At 37.2% G+C, this 18929-nt stretch overlaps 1 pseudogene; it reads right to left on the bottom strand.

Annotated features, from left to right (window-relative positions):
* Positions 1 to 1057: 1057 nt before the first annotated feature.
* On the bottom strand, positions 1058 to 16000 carry Tex2-ps1 (testis expressed 2, pseudogene 1; annotated as a pseudogene).
* Positions 16001 to 18929: the final 2929 nt, after the last annotated feature.

The raw sequence follows: 18929 nt of genomic DNA, 5'->3' as shown, positions 1-18929 counted from the left end.
ATGGTGAGCAGGAGCCAGGTCAACACTCAACCTACCTTGAAGACACTAACTGGTTGATACTTGTCAAAGGGCCTCCCAAAGCCCTGCTCCAAACTCTCTTCAGGTCAGGCAGCCTCTCTTCTCTATCAGAGAGATAAGAAAGAGCAAAGACTGCTCTGGAGAAGGCATATAGAGCTTGTCATTGATCAACTAAGCCAAAAACCATTCTGTTTTGTCCATAGGAAGGACCAAAATCAAAGTGAAGCTGCTTTGTGTCCATATCTTTCTTCAAACCTAAGTTTACCTTAGTCTGACAATTTCCTGACTGGGAGGTCTTGAACTCCCTGAGAGCATGTACGAAATTCTATATTAACAAACATTTTTTTCTAGGAAAAGTATCCACAAGTTTCTGCTTCTCAAAGGAATTGATGGCCCCAAAACAGCCTCTGACATAAGCTAATGATCACAGGTCTCTCAGTGAGGCCTTAGTGACCAAAGTTTTCTCCGTGGTTAGACCTTGAGCAGACCGAAGACTTGCTTCTTAGGAACCTCTACAGGTCTCTGGTTGGCAAGCATGTCCTTTAATCCTTAGGCATTCTAAACACTTTCAAGCAGGATTTGGAGTGTTCCTTCAGCAAAGCAAGAGCCCAACATAAAGTGGCATCTGGCCACAAACCAAGGTCAGTGGCAGACACATTTAACTGTCCGAACTGAGGGAAGGAGAGGAACCTGAAAAAGGGTCCTGTGTAGTTCAAATTTCCATGTGGCTTGGCCCACTTTGAAGCTAGGCTGAGTGTAAGCTCTCTCTAACTCAGACACAGATGAGCTACGGGAGCCCCTTTCTCCTAAACAAGCTAGGAAGGACCACCTAGAGAAGAAAATGACATAGCAACAGTAGATAAAGCAAATGATACAACTGACTCAGTCTCTAGATACTTAGTCACAAATTAAGGTCAGTCTGTGATTCAGGTCAGATATGCCTGTGTGGTACACTTAGATCAAGGTGCATTTACACTTAAGGTCCAAGGGTACAGAAAGAACATACAGAAGTGAAGAGGTGGGGGTAATCAGAGGCCTCTCACATGAAAAATGATATCTTAATTTTGCTGAGTTTCATCTGTATTTTCTTTAACACTACATCAGGCCAGTATTTCTCACCTAAGAAGTCCCAAAATATTCCTCCAAGCAAAGCATTCCCCCAGGTTTCCTGTTCTTCCTCCTCAGAGGGGGGTCCTCTGGCAACTTCTCCCCAGCTCTAGAACTGCTTTCTGCACTCTGCACAGGGCTCCTGTGGGGGCTTCCGTCCTGAGGCACACACCTGCCCATGTACACACTGTAGTCTAGAAGCATCTTCTGTTGCACACTGTCCACTAGTTCCTTCTGCTTTGGCTGGAGCATCATCCCCTCCATGCCACCTATGCTGTTGCAGTGGCTATGGGTCAGGTGCGCAGAGGGACTGCTGTGTCTGCTGTGGGTGAGCAAAATTATTGATTTACTTCCAGAAACTACAAAGGGCTTCTTGAGGTCTGACTTCATCTTAGATGCCAGGATAAACCTACTGAACCACTCCTCTTTTTCTCGGCCAGTTCTCCTAAACAGATACAGTATCAGATCTCCATGGCTAGACTTTGTCCTCTCTTGAAACTGGGGTGGCTTCTTAAGGTCTTTGCTGCCAGCTCTTTCTCAGGAGGCGGCTTCTGAAGCTCACTAGCTCCCTTATCAGTCTGTGCCTTAAGTCATAAAGTCATCTTTATGGTCGGCAGACCAAGCTCAATCTAAATGGGGTACTTTTTATTCCAGATTCGTTTTCAAGCCAAGCTTTTAGGTCCAAGATAAATCCTGCAGTCTGAGAGGTCATAGATTTTTCTGGCTGATGTAGATGACCTCTGCCCTCCAGGATATGTTTTTGTTTGGTTTTGAAAGTCTTGAGGTTCCAAACTCAAGCCAGACAAAGACTGAGTGTGTCTAATTCGCATGGTAGATTCTGGATCAAAGTTGTAAATCTCATTCATCCATCCCTTTAGGATTTCGGGTTCTTTGATATCCTAGGATCTCCTGTTCCAGTGTCACACAGCTATGTGTGATTTGTGGTATTTATGAGCACTTGGCAGTGTAAAGAACCAAATCATACAAACTTCAGTCATGAACCCGAGGTGTAGGAAGGGCCCGCTCATGTAGTAGGGGCTGAGGTACGTGTAGACGCACATGATAAAGAAGACGAGGGTCTTCACAGGTAACTCCTGGTTCTCAGTGCCTGAGTCCTCTTTATCCTCGCTGTCCAGAGCCATGCCATCATTGGCAAGCACCTCTGGTTTAAGGGGGATATCGGGAGCGGGGCTTATTAAGTCTCCCCTCATCCTCAATCTCAAGCTCAATGTACTCAGTATACAGTTCACAGAACTCTTCACCCTCCTTGCTCACTAAAGCAGACAGAGAACATTTCTTAAGAACCAGAGAACTTGTCTTCAGACTGCTTGCCTGGGAACCCTTGGGCTGCCCTTCCTTTGAAGAGTCCTCGTTGGGTTTCGGGTGGTTACTCCTGGGGGTATTGGAGTCACTGCCACAATCATCCCCCTGAGTCACCCTCCTCCTCCTTGATGTTGTAGATAATGATTTCCAAGTGCCCGTTCAAGCTGGGCAGGTTGGAGAGTTCTGAAGCACAGGCTTTTAGCATGTGGCTACCACTTTCCTCCAGGATGATCTTGCTGAGGAGCTGGAAGGAATCATAGATGACTTCGGAAGTCGGTGCGCATTTGAAGTCAGGGGGCTTTTAGGACATGGTATCCAACTCCTGCTGGGAAATGTCTGTGGACAGGGACTTGACCAGAGTCTTCATCAAGTGCCTGTGCTGTGGGAGTTTGGGGGTATTCTTTTGGCTCCATCTTGGTTGACAGGGACTTCATTAGGCTCATGAAGGGCTTTGTGCTAGAGAGGGCATTGGACAAGGCACTGGATAATAGGACTGGAGACTTGGAAGGAGAAGACAGTGGAGATTAAGAACTGGTTTTCTTCTCAAAAAAGGATGACACACTGGGAGGACTAGCTAAAGGTCCAGATGAAGATGACACTGGCGACAAAGCCAGTGGAATTGGAATTACCTGCACTGCTGGAGCAGAGGTCTCCAGCAGCTTTACAGTGTTCTCAGAGACAGGCAAAATGACAAGGGTCTCAGACACAGATAGGCCATCTGCCGGGCCTTTTGTCACAGCAGGGCCTGCAAGGTCATGGCCACTCTGGGGTTCAAGGCACAGGTCTTCCTTGGCTTCAAGCCCTATTACAATGATTTGATCATCTAGCCCCTCCTCCAGGTAGCCCAGGAACAACTCCTCCTCCTCCCCTTCTCCCTCCCCCTCCCCCTACCACTCCTCTTCTTCCTCCTCCCTGGATGCCAAAAAATGAATGGCTAATGGTATTGGAATGTTAGTTGTTTTCTTGGCATGAACCATTCAGTCTTGTCATTGGCAGCTTCACAAGGACTCACACTCCCGGATCTGCTGGCTGCCTCATCCTCCTGGGCCGGCTCCTATTCTCCAAGGTTTCCGCAGCTACAGCTACAGCTCCGGTTCTGGCTCTAGCTGGGGCCATCCTGTTACTCCTGTTTTCTTTTGTTTGTTTTTGTATATTTTTCTTTTGTTCGTTTTTGTATATGAGAGCAATGCCTACATACCTCTATGGCACGTGGTCTTTCTCTGTGCTGTATCTTCTTATTGTGACATAGTGTCTGTCAAAGTTGACCAAGCTGAACTTTAACTAACTCTGTAGCACAAATAAGTCTTGAACCTGTGATTCTCCTGACTTAGCCTCCTGAGTAGCAGAAGTGACAGGTCTACAATACTAGTCCCATCTAAGCCTTTTTTCCATTTAATTTAGCTCAAACACTTGTTATGGCAATAAACATTAACTACAATAATAAGAACTAGATAATATCATCAAATGTAGATATATGCATATATACATATATATTATATATATAAAACATTACTAGTAGATATAGATATTTAAAACTATTTTGTAAAAGTTAAGATAATTCAGAATAATAAATCTTGTTTTGTTTTCAAATAAAACTAATTGCCCCAAATGGAAAGATAGGCTTTTTATTGCTAATGACCAAAGCTGAGGTTTAGGCATTCCTATAGATTCCACCACAGTGATATGTATTTCAAATCACTTCCCAATAACTGGGCTCTTTAAAGAATGTATTGTATAGAAAAATACTACTAGTTAACAGGAAAACAGTGCTTATAAGATAAGAACATTTGTGGTTACATGCATTAGGCCTGCTTTAAAGGGAGTGGATGAATCGATGAATGAATGAATAAATAAATAAAATGAAATGAAAAAAAAGCAACCTAGACAGCATGCTCTAAGGATATGGTTACTAGTAGAATGACAGCTCTTGTCTGGATAGCTCCATACCGGGGAGTATATGGAAAGAAAAGATCAGAATCACTAAGTTTCTAGTTCATGCTTTTATGGAGGATGTGATACCGGGAAGGTTAGGGTAGATCTGGGAGGAGTTACAGGGAAGAGCAGAGGTGAATATGATAAAAAGCATATTGTCTGAGATTTTCAAAGAATTAATAAAAATGTTGCTAATTACATTTTAGAGTAGGAACCAAAGTAAAAAACCGTGTAGACAAAGAAAAGAAAATGCAAAAGAAACTTGTAGTAAACCAACTAACTTCTCTTCTAAAATTTGTTAAGAAAAAGAAGTCTGGAAATTACTATTTGTCTTTTTGGTTTCATATTTCAGAGAAATGATACTATAATAAGAAATGTTTTTTGTCAGCTATCAAAAATGCATGCCCAGTACACATAACATAGTCTTCTAAGAATTGGTAGATACCTAAGATGGGAGACAGACAGACAGATAGATGTTGATAGAGATACATAGAAAATGTGCATATAGAATATATAGACTATAGAAGAAAGATATCCTCTAATATATGCTGGGATTCTCTGAAACACAGTTACTAATAACAAATTTTCCTGGGAATAAAAGCCATTGTGATTTGTGATACATCAAAACATTTTTATGCATTAATATTGACAGTTATATCTTCCTGTGCTTTAACTTTATTCACAGGAGTATGTTCTATGATATGTATATTGTGGTAATTGTAATATGTATAAATATTTGGTAATATACAAGACATAGTGAGTTAGGCTTCTAATTTTAGTACTCAGAAAGTTAATGCAGGAAATCAAATTTTGGTGCTAAGCTGGACTATAGTAATTTTAAGGGTGCCTAAGATACTCCATGTCATGAATAGGGCTAATGAGGAAAGTGACAAGATGGAGGAAGGGGAGGGAAGGGGAGGGAAGGGAAGGGGAGGGGTGGGAAGGGAAGGGAAGGGAAGGGGAGGGAAGGGGAGGGAAGGGAAGGAAAGGGGAGGGAAGGGAAGGGGAGGGAAGGGAAGGGAGAAAAGAAGGAAGGAAGGAAGGAGGGAAGGAAGGAAGGAGGAATAACACTATTTTCTGGAAAGAGACCAAGAGTAAACAAAAAAACAACTATCTCAATATAATTTATTCCAATGCATTTTACAATCCTGTTCTATCAAACACATTCACAGCACTATTATATCTGCTACATTATTATAATTTTCACTTACTACTCAATTTTCTTAACAACTATATCTGTCATAGTTTTATTGAGCTGCATTGCTTAAAATCACCTCTCCAATGTGTTGAGGTCACATGAGGGTCATACTGAGTTCTGATCTTGACATTCAAAGTGTTAATCAGGCTTTCCAATGAAAGAACTGTAAATTACTAAGTTCACAGACATTCCTATCATCCAAGCCATTGATGAAAATAATAAATAGCCTATGGCCCACAACTGACCTTTACATAATAAAATTTCTGTCTATCTTGGTGACAAATAATAATTAATAACTCGGTTGATTCTACCTATTTTGCTTCCAACAACAGGATATATGGTGCTAATACAATACTCTAAATTTCTGAATGAATCAAATTACTAATTTTCTTAAAATCTCAATATTGAATATATAATTTCAAATTATTGATGAAAATTATTGTCATGGATGGATGCTTCTTGGTAAAATAAATCAATCATGGCAGCAATAGAACATTAATTTTTATTTGATATTTTATGTATTTACATTTCAAATGTTATCTCCTTTTCGTGTTTCCTCTCTGGAAACCTCCTGTCCCATCTCCCTTTCCCCTGCTTCTGTGAAGGTGCTCCACCTCCCACCTACCCACTCCCTCCTGACTGCCCCAGCATTCCCCCACACTGGGGCATTGAGCCTTCACAGGACCAAGGGCCTCTCCACCTACTGATGCCCAACAAGGCCATCCTCTGCTACATAAATGGCTGGAGCCAACCAATGGTTGACTGCGAGCATCTGACTCTCTGAGCCTCTCAGGAGACAACTATAACAGGCTTCTGTCAGCAAGCACTTCTGGGCATCTGCCATACTGTCTGTTTGGTGTCTGTACATGGGATAGATCCCCAGGTAAGGCAGTCTCTAGATGGTCTTTACTTCAGCCTCTACTCCACACTTTGTCCCTGCTCTACCATCTAGACCACCATTATTCTTTGGTTTGTCTGGAAGCCTGTGTATCTACAGAAGGGTACTTTTATCCCTTCTCACCTTCTTTCCTCTGTTTTGCTCTCATTTTTTATGTTCTTAAAGAGCTGGTAGTTTTTTGTCTTAATCTGAGTATTTTCAATCTTTGCTCTAATATTATAACGTGTCCAATTTAATCTTTGCATATATAAAATTGCTTTGAACCTTCAGTTGATTTTAATGTTAACACACCTGTACATGTTATTTTGTTAAGAATATAATTCCAATAAACACCTTGAAAATGTATTGAGAGAATAAATGCCCTGCTTACTGACATCTGCTGGATTACTTCCATTGTATGTTTAAACCAGTTGACTTACTTTGCCACACTTTTTTCTGCGCATAAGAATAAGAATTTAATTTCTATCCATTATCTACTGTTTTTATACACTCCTGATTTTCCAGAGTTAAATCATTCCTTTGTTTTTCTCTGCAATACTTAAGCTCCAGGAAGCCCAAGAAATTTGAACCTTGTATTTTCCTACTGTTTTGTTTCTACCTGTTCTTACCTACTTCTTAATTAGTATTACTGTTTTCTACTATTTGGGTATTGAATGTCAGTTAGCAATTTACTGAGTGTGTCTGATCTAGTATAGGTCATTTTGTGTTTATTTTCTATTTTTCTGAACATTATAGAATAGGCCAAATCCTGAATACACCATTCTGGGAAGCTTAAAATTTTTAGCATTGTTTCATGTATGAAAATGGCTGAAGCCACAGTCCAGTGGTTGTTCTCACACTGAGTTGTATGGGATAATTCCTGTTTTTCATTCACTGAACAAAAAGTGTTCATCTATTTGTTCTTGAGAGAATTTTAAGAAGATATAAAACTGGAATTTATGCAGCTATACATACCCAGTACTCTGAAAGATTATTTTTATCTTCCAGAAAAATTTTGCTTGTCACGGAACATCAGCACCTTAGTAACAGCTCAGTTCTCATACATAATAATAATAACAATAATAGTGATAATATTTAATCACCTCACAGAGATTTTATGTTTCCCTTTTAAAATCAAATACGACTTCTCTTTAAATACTATATTACATATCTCTCCTCCATACTTTGTTTACAAGATGGACAGTTTAGCTCTGTTCATTAACTTTTTATTTGTTGGTACATTTTAGTTCCTGTGACTGTATAAAGAAAGAAGATGAATTTATATCATATGTAAGATCTAGCCTACTGGCTTGATGCCGCAAATTTCTCCATTTTTCAAAGAATGAATTTAAATGTTATGAATGTATGAGTCTTTTAATTAGCATGCTGTTCATCTCTCTTAATACAGCACTGTTAAATGAGAATAAAGCTCTCACCCATGCTTAGCACACTGTACAAGCATGCAGCGGTTGATCTCCCACCTGCTCATCAATGCTTCATACTTTACACTTCGCTGATTGTCTGCTTCCCGTTTTTCAAGTCGCTTCAGTTTTACTTCAGTAAGGATTGTCCCCAGAGATTCTCCTACCTTAATGTGTTCAATTGTCAGTAATTTAATAAGCTTCGGGATAATACAGTCATTTGTTTTCACATAAATTTACCTTCAATGAACAAGATTTCATTCTGTATCACCAGAATATTATTACAGTAGTTAATTTACTGGTGTTATATCTACTAATGAGCCCAGCAGCAATTACCATGTAGGGCTTTTATTTCATATTTCTACAACTGACAGCAAAAGTAATAATGGTGTAAGAAGCCATTTTCAGCACACACAGCAGTCTTGATTTTCCCTGAAATGTGGGAGAAGGTCCTTCACACTCTATTTGTCCCTTGGGCTTTAAAGTTTTCATTTTGTTGGCTAGAAGACAGATAAAGAGGATTATGGATAGAACTGAGCCTGCTCTCTGCTAATCTCCAACTTGAATTCTTTCAAGGGTTGCAAAATATGATTCAAGTATTTCACAAGCCGTTATAACCTGAGCTAGACTTTGTCGTCTGTCTGGTATATGTGCCATTATGGGTGGATTTGGGACTGACATTTTTCTATCTCTGATCTCAGCTGTACAAATATTTGTTTACAGTGACTATCATCATAGCACACAGGCAGGTTCTACTCTGATGTACAGATAGAATAGGAGCAGACTCCAACTTTGAGGGAGCAAGGAGGTAAAATCCCAGTGAAACAAGATTATGTGTTCTTTCCACACACACAAAGGCAAAGATCTAGAACACACACAGAGGGACAAACAGACACACACACACACACACACACACACACACACACACACACACAGAATGAGAGAGAGGTGGTTTTGATCACAAACATACACTTTACATTTACAGCCATGTAGATGAGTTTATACTTGTGATTTCATTCCCTAATATATGAAACATGTTACAAGCTTTCATTCTTGGCATTTAAATTGATTAAAAAATATGTCTCTAAGCTTACCATCTTCCTAGTGCTAGTTTCTGTAAAACTGCCTTAAGGCAAGAAATAGTTTAAATAGCATTTTAAAAATATATTGTCAGATGGGTTAATATTATTGAAAATAGCTGATCATTTCATCAAAATCAGGATAAATTGGCACAAGAGTTACTCTTTGTCAGGAATTTATTTCTCAATATATTCTACAAGTCTGTAATTTTGATGAGAGAATTGACCACTCCAAATTATTAACTTTTAGGAATGATAAAATTGCCACATATGCAATGTGAAGTGGGAAGCAGGATTTCAAGGCTCTAATTTATTGCAGATGAAGAATGAGTTGCTAGTGTCCACTACTAGAATTGCACTTTTAGAAGGTCTGCTTTTTCAAAGACTCAGAAGTTGAGTTCTAAGTTCTGGTGAGCACATGCTCTTTTCATCTACAGGAAAAACATTTGAAAAGTTGCTTGTTGAAAAGCCCCTGAGCTGTGTCACAAGGGTGAATCTATTTGGTCTCTGTTCTTAAAGTAGGAGGCAGAAACCATCAAATCTCTGCCTGTATTGAGCAAGAAAAGGTGATTTTTGTGTGCAGTCATCTAATAAGTTTCAATATACTAAGTTGCATAATTATTTTAATAAATAAGAATTCTCTGCTTTTATTCTAATGATCTTGAAAATGAAATTTTAGTCATCTCAGGCAGTTTTCAACAAACAGCGTAAAAGATTGATAACATGACATACAATTCATTTCTGTTGTTTGCACTGCTGAAATATACTTTTTTTAATTATTGAGAAAATAAAGGCGTCAACATATAATAAAAGAGAGTAATAAGAGTCCTCACATAACTGGAATATCTTTATAATCAGTATAATTAGAAATATATTTCTGTCAAGAAATAATATTTGAAGCTTTACCTAGTATAAATACTTAGTATTAAGGAGGAGTTATCTGGGACACATGAGCATGGAGAGGAGGGGCATCAATAAGTGATTTATAATAGGTAGAAGTCTGGCGTATTGCTGAGATTGAATAGTATAAACTGGTTGAATACCCCTATCTTTAACAACTGGAAATGATGGAAGCGTCCTAAGCTAGATTTCAGATGTTAGACCTAAGCCTGGAAATGGCAATGAGCATTGGAAGACGCTTAATAATAATGACAAACTCTAAAAGCCAGTGGCACACAGTGTACATATAATTCAGGGAAATATTGGTATTAAAACTAGAACTGACTGCTAATCCATAAAAAAACAAATTCCATTTCCTCAGTTTTACTACGGAAATAAATTTCTTATGGGTGAAACATGTGAAAATGTTAAGTACTGCAATTACTGGGAGAAATTTTTATAAATGCTTCATTTAAAAATCATGTAAATACAATTTGCTATAATTTAATACAAGCCCCACCAGTTAGGAGGGGTATTCATATGTCTAGTCTTAGAATTAGAACCCAGTTCTCCTAAACTAAATTATATTTCAGTTACACCTGTAATATTGACAAAACACCTCAAAAGAATTAAGTTGTTTTTTAACTATATTCTACAATAAAACTTAAACAGAAAAATATTTAAATGTACATTATAGTTTCACATGTAAAATAAAATATAAATGTTGTAAATATAAATAAAATATAACACTTAAAAAGATACAGTACATTTGGAAAAATGCATCAGATAATATACTCAGTAGATCAAAAACTAAGTACCATAAATGATTTTTATATGCTTTTCAGTGAAAGGAACGTATTCATAACTTAAAGAGGCATGGATGGTAGAAATATGAACAGAATTGAATAATAGGTAATAGTAGGTAGTGTCTACTAATTTACTTTGTTCTCTCTGGTTATATATAAATAGTTATTTAAGTTTAAAATACCAAACACTGTCTTCAATGGTACTAAGATCAAGCTCATAGTCATTGTATTGATTTCCATTTTAAAAAAATGTCTAAACTTTTTGGCATAATACAACTAAATGGTACTCAGTTAAAATATTTATCATTAGAACAGAAATTATCTGAACCTGTGAAACAAAGCATCAAAAAATAAAACAAAATTATTTTACATTTAGGTTGTAGTTGGTCATCACGATAGAAGAAGTCGTGTAATAATTAACATTCTTTTATCCTTCTTTGAAAAGCAGGCTTCAAACTAAAAGGGCAGATAAGCTTAAAATACTGTCTACTTTGACATGTCATATAAAGACTTTCCCACAAACAATAAATCCTATATGAAATTATGAGACTTTTCAAATACTTTCTGAAGGTTTGGATTGCAAAAATTTAGCTGACTGCTCACTTAAATTTTAGCACTTTCTCTGAACTTCAGTAGATAAAACAATGTCCTTTATGCCAAGGTAAATTTATGCATAGGGACTGTTTGAGTACCTCAGTGTGAGTTTGGTTACAGCATTGTGCTCTGGTGCACTAATCTTTAAATACTGAGAGAGCATGTAATAATTGCCAGGCACTCTGTTATATGCTGGTGATACAAATCAAAAATTTACCATCTTCTCTTAAAACCTACATCAGATGGATAACATATATTCTGACAAATACAGGCAGGACATTGGAGATGATGTAATGGGAACATTTCCTCTTCTATGCAATGAATTTGATCATCCCTGATGTAGCATTTTATCACCTAAAAAGACATGTCTTAGTTTGCTTTCTCTTTTCATGATAAAACATGGTCCAAAAGCAATCTTAAGGAAGAAAAGGTTTATTTCATTTTACACTTTGTAGTTCATCATCCAGAGACAACAAGGGAGAAGCTGGAAGCAGAATTTCAAGCCCTTGGGGGTAACAACATATGGTAGCTTGCTCTCTGTAACTTGCATTCTTATACGACCATTACAAACCACCCTGGGATGGCACTGGCTACAGTGAACTTGGCACTCCCCCATTAAGAAAATGAAACACAGACATATCCATAGGCCAATGGGATGAAGAAAATGCCTTACTTGAAGTCCCCTCTTCCTGGGCATGTGAAGTTGTCAACCCAGAATAGTCATCAAAGCATGTATATGATCATTAGGTAAGTGGGAAAGATAAGGTAATAAGATAGAATTTCCTCAAAAGGTATAGCAAGTATGAAAAATTGAAATGTCTGTAATAGGTGTTTTTGCTGATTCTATGACCTACTTTCTATGTATTTTAAAGTGGGTAAATTGTCTTCAGTTCCCAAATCTAGGTGAAGTTTCCTCAGCAAACACAATTTAAGCCAAGGCATCGTTGCCATGTCACTTCCTCATATTTCTGAAATTAAAAATAAATAAATAAGTAAATAAATAAAATACCAATAGATGCCTAGGTGCCTAAGAAGACATAGTTTTTGAAGTTGGAAGGTCTGTTTCACTTTTAAATTAAGTTATGCAGTACCATTTCCACCAAGGATTGGTAGATTCCAGCACGATAAGGTCCGGGGGAATGGAAGGACCTAGGTAATGTAAGTTGTCCTATTTGATAAAACTCATGAGAACCATGTCTGAGGGTCTATCTACTGAAAAACCTGAAGATAGAGTATCAATTTTAAATGGTAAATAAGCTCATCATTACCATTGTTTTGCAAGATTTTCCTAGATTGCACAATCCAGATATTAAGCATATTTGCTGTTGTAAATATATACTCCAGTATTACACTGGAATAGCTCTCAGGGGCTGAAAGCCCTGAAACCATAAAAATTATGTCCTCCAATCTTCCAGTCTAAATAGTCTATGGGTAATATTTAGTAAACACAAATAAGTACACCTATACTCTCAGGATTTAATGAATTCTGGGAGCAGAAATAGCCTAACCAGGGAAAGAATGCTAAAAGGATTTTATTGCTATTCTTGCTGGAGAATGACAGCATTGCATAGAAAATTCACAATTAAAATATTAATTAACTTGTTTACTAAATATTCAGAAAATCCCTTATTGTAGCTATGTCCAAGATTTCTAGTTTTTAACCTGTTGATTAAATTTAGTGACCCAGAAAGCAGATTATTCCTCTAGTACTATTGCCTCTGAAGGAAGAGAGAAGAAATAACACTAGTAACACTTAAAAATATATTGATTTCTTTCTATAGCCGTCAGGAAAATATATTTTACACACTGACATAGTACACGCATGTCCATTTATAGACAGATACATTTACACAGAACTAAAAAATGTGTTTCACACTGGAGAGCTGATTTTTACTCTCAATAGTGAATACTAACTTTGATTCGGCTTGACTTTTACACCTATTATATCCAAAGCATTAAACATTGTGCCGTGATCCTCTGAGTGCTTACAAGGATGAAGTGGATATCATAGGACCAAAACACACACCTATGCTTTAAAAATAACTAACAAAAGGTTGGGGATTTAGCTCAGTGGTAGAGCACTTGCCTAGGAAGCGCAAGGCCCTGGGTTCGGTCCCCAGCTCCGAAAAAAAAAAAAAAAAAGAACCAAAAAAAAAAATAACTAACAAAGCAGAATTTAGAGATTATTCTTGTCGTGTTTATAAAACGTTTTGTTTTCTAATAATAAAATGTGTTTTATGCTAGGCCAAACACTAAAAGTTTGCTTTGCTTTAGGGATGGTTCCTTATTATTTTCCTGGGTTTTCTCCAATGGGTGTGGCTCTTTATAGCTCCTATATAGAGTATGTGCATCCTTAAATTCAATGATAAGAGCAGTGTGTGTTCCAAATTGCTAACACACTTCACATTGATTCTAGCAAGCACAAGTTCATTTACCAAATGGCAGCTGATGAACTCACAGAGTAAGTATGTTGGCTTAAAAACAAACCTCACATCTCCCTGAAGAATAACTCCTTTCACTAAGTTCTTTCTCCATTTGTTAATTGTGGGGTGGGAAGCAAGTTATATATCTCTTATTCTTTTCTACTTGTTCATGTTACCAGAAATTCCTTTAAGGAGATTACAAAATGGGAAAGATGTTTGTGGAGGCACATAAAGTGAAACCAAAGGGACATAAAATAACACAATGTCAACTGCATAAATATAATGGTAAGTTTATAAATATTTTCAGGGGCCAGAGAGTTAGATCACTGGGTAAAGATGATTGCCATACAAGTCTGGTGACCTGACTTTGATCCCTGGTGCCCACTTAAAGAAGAGGAAAGGAGTAAACTGACTCTACAATGTTGTCCTCTGATTTTCACATGCATGTTCACAAATAACCATCACACACATATGTGCATGTATGTGTATACTGACACATGCACACAAAATAAATTTTAAAAATTTTTGTGCACAAAAAGTAAAAATTACATCTGATCAGTAAGACAAAAAAGTTTCATTGAAATATGAAATAGTTAGCTATAAACATAGCAATCATGGGAATTTCAGGAAAAATATTAATAATTTTTCCCTATCTGTAGGCTATCATTTTGTTCTAATGATGGTGTCCTTTGACTTATAGAAGCTTGTAAGTTTCAGGAGGTCACATTTATTAATTCTTGATCTTAGTGCTGAGCCACTGGTGTTCTCTTCAGGAAGTTGTCTTTTGTACTGAAGAGTTTCAGGCTATTCTATTATGTTTACTGTATCTTGCTTTACATTGAGATCTTTGGACCATTTGGACTTGAATTTGTGCAGGGTGATAAATATGGATCTATTTGCATTCTTCTACACTCAGACATCCATGTAGACCAGCATCATTTGTTGAAGATGCTCTCCCTTTTCCATTGTATGATTTTGATTTCTTTGTCAAATATCAAATGTCCAGAGGTGTATGGGTTTATTTCTGGGCCTCTGATTTTGTTCCATTGATCAACCTGGTTCTGTATAAATATCATGCCATTTTTATCATTCTTCCTCTGTAGAATAGTTTGAAGTCCGGGGTGGTGATTAATCCCTAAGTTCTTTGGATTGTTCAGGATTGTTTTAGCAATCCTGGGTTTTTTTGATTTTCCATATGAATTTGAGAATTGTTTTCTAAAGATCTGTAAAGAATTGTGCTGGAATTTTGATGGGGATTACCCGGAATCTGTAGATTACTCTTGGGAAGGTGGACAGCAATTTTATACATTGTAGCTGTGAAAAATAAAATGAAATATATTGTGTGTTTTATTTTGTGGTAATGAAGCATTTTCATAAGAAAACTTAACATAAAAAGATAAATTTTTTAAAAGTTTGCTATCTCAAACCCTTTACATTTCTTTTCATACATAAAGAAATATGTGGGTGGAGAGTGAAGGAAGGAGAGAGACGAGAGTATATGAAAGATTTTTGAGAGAGTCCAGCAGCCATTCCTGTCACCTCCTGTCTCAATTGGGTGATAATCAATATCTCAGTGCTAGAGCTGAAATTGAGGTGAGAAGTCATTGAATCAGGGTTTACTCTAGGCAGTCTATTCGTTTGCAGTGAACCTTCTCATTTATAAGCATAGCAAAAGAAAGCAATCTGAACAATTTAGCTTAGGGAAGACTTCTGAATTTGGTGACTAAACTCTGGAAAACTACTATTTCCTTACACATGGCAGAGTAGAGTAGTTCCACCATGAATCAAATACTAGTCCAAAAAGAAAAGAAGAAGAAAGAAAGAGAAAAGAAAAAGAAAAAAAGAAAGAAAAAGAAAGGAGAGCAATAAAGCCTAGAATCCAAAGGCAGAGGGAAGTGGGTGGCAAGCAAAGTCAGAGCTCAAACATGAGTCAGACACACACACACACACACACACACACACACACACACACATCTTTTGTCTCATGTAAATAAATTAATAGCGTCTGTAGTCCAGAGCCATTTTACTCAATGTGTAATTCACAAAGGAAAACATTCTGAGTTACACAGACACATGGGTAAATGTGGTGAGGGTTTTAGGAAAGCCTGCACTTTGCATGGAAATTAAATATAGGCTCTGGGAAAGTCCTTACTGAGCAAACATGGGCGGCCTCCATGGTGAGCATATGGAATTCATTCCATCTTCTGTAAACTGCACAGGACTTGCTTTCTGCCTCATCTCTCATGCACCCAGTCAGCACCAGGGATGTGTGGATGTCACCCAGGCTTTCAGCATATCCCCAGCTTTACACATCAAACTGTCAAAGGCCAGCAGCATGTCCATGTCAATGGGCGTGTAACAGGCAGAACATCAGGAAATCTAGAAGAAGCAGTACAAAGGGGAGGAGCTCCATGTGTAGAGAGTGGTTACTGAACCTACTTGAAGACCTCCCTTGGCTCCCTCAGCAAGAGCTTCTGAGACAGAGAATGTCACTGTGCCTCTTCTCCTTTCAGTAGCCTGAGGAGAGTGTTTCCCATTATTGCTGCTTCATGGGAATGCCAGTAAAGATATTTTAGGCTTTCGTTTAAAATATTTTTGTAAATGTATGCTTTAAAAGTAAATGTATTGGGGTTTATAAACTTAAGATATCTAATTAAAACAGAATTCTTGTTGAAGCCATTAAATAAGAATCCTGAAAAGAATAAATTATCCATTTGAAAAGAACTGAGATAAGTATTTCTAAACATATTGCCTCCAACAGGGTTAACTACTTTAAACACATTATTTTTCCCAGCTTAAAAAAAAAGAAAAGAAAAAAAGAAACCTAGAAATCTTGGAAGGAGTAATAATACTAGACACAACCGAATCCCCAAATTAACACAAAACCAGTAATTACTAAAGTGTGGTAAGTCTCTGCTGAGCTCAACCTCGCATCCCACCCACAAATTAGTTTCCTTTTGATGAATTCAGTACAAGGGCCAAAACTGCATTCCCTTTGGGGCAGTGTGAAGGTACAACATTTCCAAAGAACAGTGTGTGTTTATGTAACCCAACCCATTCTTATAAATAACATTCTCACCACAAAAGCATATTGCTCCATAGATATGTCAACTCAGCGGTCTTTACCAAAGTCATACAAGTACTCAAAAGAAAAGGCATGGTACCTACTTCAACACTGTGTCAAAGACGTTACCAAAGCTTAGCAATAATGGCATAAAGCACAGAAGTAGGAGACATGATGTGTTGACTAAAGCCTTGATCACTATGTGCTGAACTTTTATCTGGGTTCAATATGGATATGTGACTTGAAACAACCCAATTAACCTAAATGCATTCTTTCTTCATCTAGCACATGGAATTAATAATCAAGCTTGCATGCATTCATTGTGTAACACATGAAATGTTCACATGATATTAATATTTGTGTGAGGCCATGACACCCTCTTGGCTCTTGCCTATTGAGCATTCTAAATGACTCTTGTTTGAAAGGGGATACATGGGAGATTTCACAATAAAAAAGACAGGATCTGAATTTGCCATTGTTCTCTGATAGAGAGTACATATAGTGTGAAGGCACTTTTTAATAGATTTACAATCAGTGTTATGACTGTTTTTAATTGTATTTCTACTGTGTGTGCAAGCCTAAGAAGTGAATGTTTAATGCATGAATATAAAAACAAATTACAAATTTGGTTCTTCTTAAAACGTGTGTCAAGCTTAAGCTTGTAGAATGTAAAAAGGGAGAGTTACTATTTGTATTAAGGGAAATCCAGAGCCAGATGTGAAAAATGCTAATGTAAAGTCTACTATAGACAAGTGCAGATAGGCCATATTACTTTGTCTAAAAAGAAAAAGGTTGATGTTCAACTGCGTTTCTTTCTAAAGCATGGCCTACACTTATATTCTAGTTGATCATTGTGAGTCTGTTTGTGAGACAAATGGACTGCTACCATTCTCACCTCTTATGATCAAGCAATGTTGATGGGACCATGACAAGGATACCATGCTAACAAAATCTCTATGGTGCAGAAATCCGGAGAGCATTGTGACAGATAGTTATATGAGTTAAACAGAAATCAGAGATAGAAAAGCAATAAATATGGTATCCTGGAGAATGTTTGATGTTAAAAAATGAAATATCCTCAAGACAATAAAACACAATTATTTAAAATGTGCAGCTGGCCACTCAGTAGGTAAAATCCTAACAACCTGAATATGAGGCCCAGAATCTACAGCTGAAAGAGAGGAACAACTCAATAAGTGTTCCGCTGATCTCCAGGATGGAACACACACACACACACACACACACACACACACACACACACACACACACACACACACACACACACAGAGAGAGAGAGACAGAGACAGAGACAGAGACAGAGACAGAGACAGAGACAGAGACAGATAAAGAGAGAGAGAGTTACTGAATAAAGCCAAAAACATCATATTTTTAAAGAAAAATTAAATTTAAACTAATGGAGGACTTAGAGGCTTCATCAGACTTTTATTCCCTGAAACCTTTGGATTAGGAAGTGTGGAATTATAGAACCAGCACTTAATAACATTTATAGCAGAAGGTTAATAAAGCTTTTTCGGAAGACTTTCTGATGATTAGGAAAGATATAGATAGAAATAATTATTATTTACATAATAAGAATTACTTATGAATCATTAAAGATAAAAATAGCTGAAAGTTTAAGTGTTAGAGACATGCCACAATCGTTTAGCTGTTAGTCACAGCATTACACATCATTCTTCAGAAGTCAAGAGTCATTTCCTTCTAACTCCACTGTGCATGAGTCTCTAGAATGATCCAATCATTCTTCAGGAAGTGAGGTTCATCTCCTTCAATCTCAGCCTCACGTGGGTCTCTTCTATATTTATCTCCTCTATTTGTACCTATAAAATATGCTTCAAACATATTTTTATTTTTTTCAGTTTAGCTCATAGAAGTCATGAATAGCAGAGGTGACAATAAAATTTTTGTTAATGATCCTAAATGTCAAAATCTTCTCCATTAACATTCTCAGTACATCAGCATTATCCTGAGTAAGATAACTTCGAAGTGTCCAAAATTAGAGAGTTCAAATATATGTGTTATAATATATCTTGTTATCCTAGTAATAGATAGAATTTCTAAACATGGATAGTGAGGGACAACAGGTGTCTTTTTAATGCTTAAACTTGCCAATGTATGTCCAAGTAGTAATGCAAATGCAAGGTCTAAATGAAATGAGCAATGATGTGTATCTAGCAGAGAGAACAGAAA

Source organism: Rattus norvegicus, chromosome 2 (assembly GCF_036323735.1).
Source record: "Rattus norvegicus strain BN/NHsdMcwi chromosome 2, GRCr8, whole genome shotgun sequence".
Lineage (NCBI taxonomy): Eukaryota > Metazoa > Chordata > Mammalia > Rodentia > Muridae > Rattus > Rattus norvegicus.
Note: the sequence above shows the minus strand (reverse complement) of the source record. Positions and strands in the feature narration are given on the sequence as shown.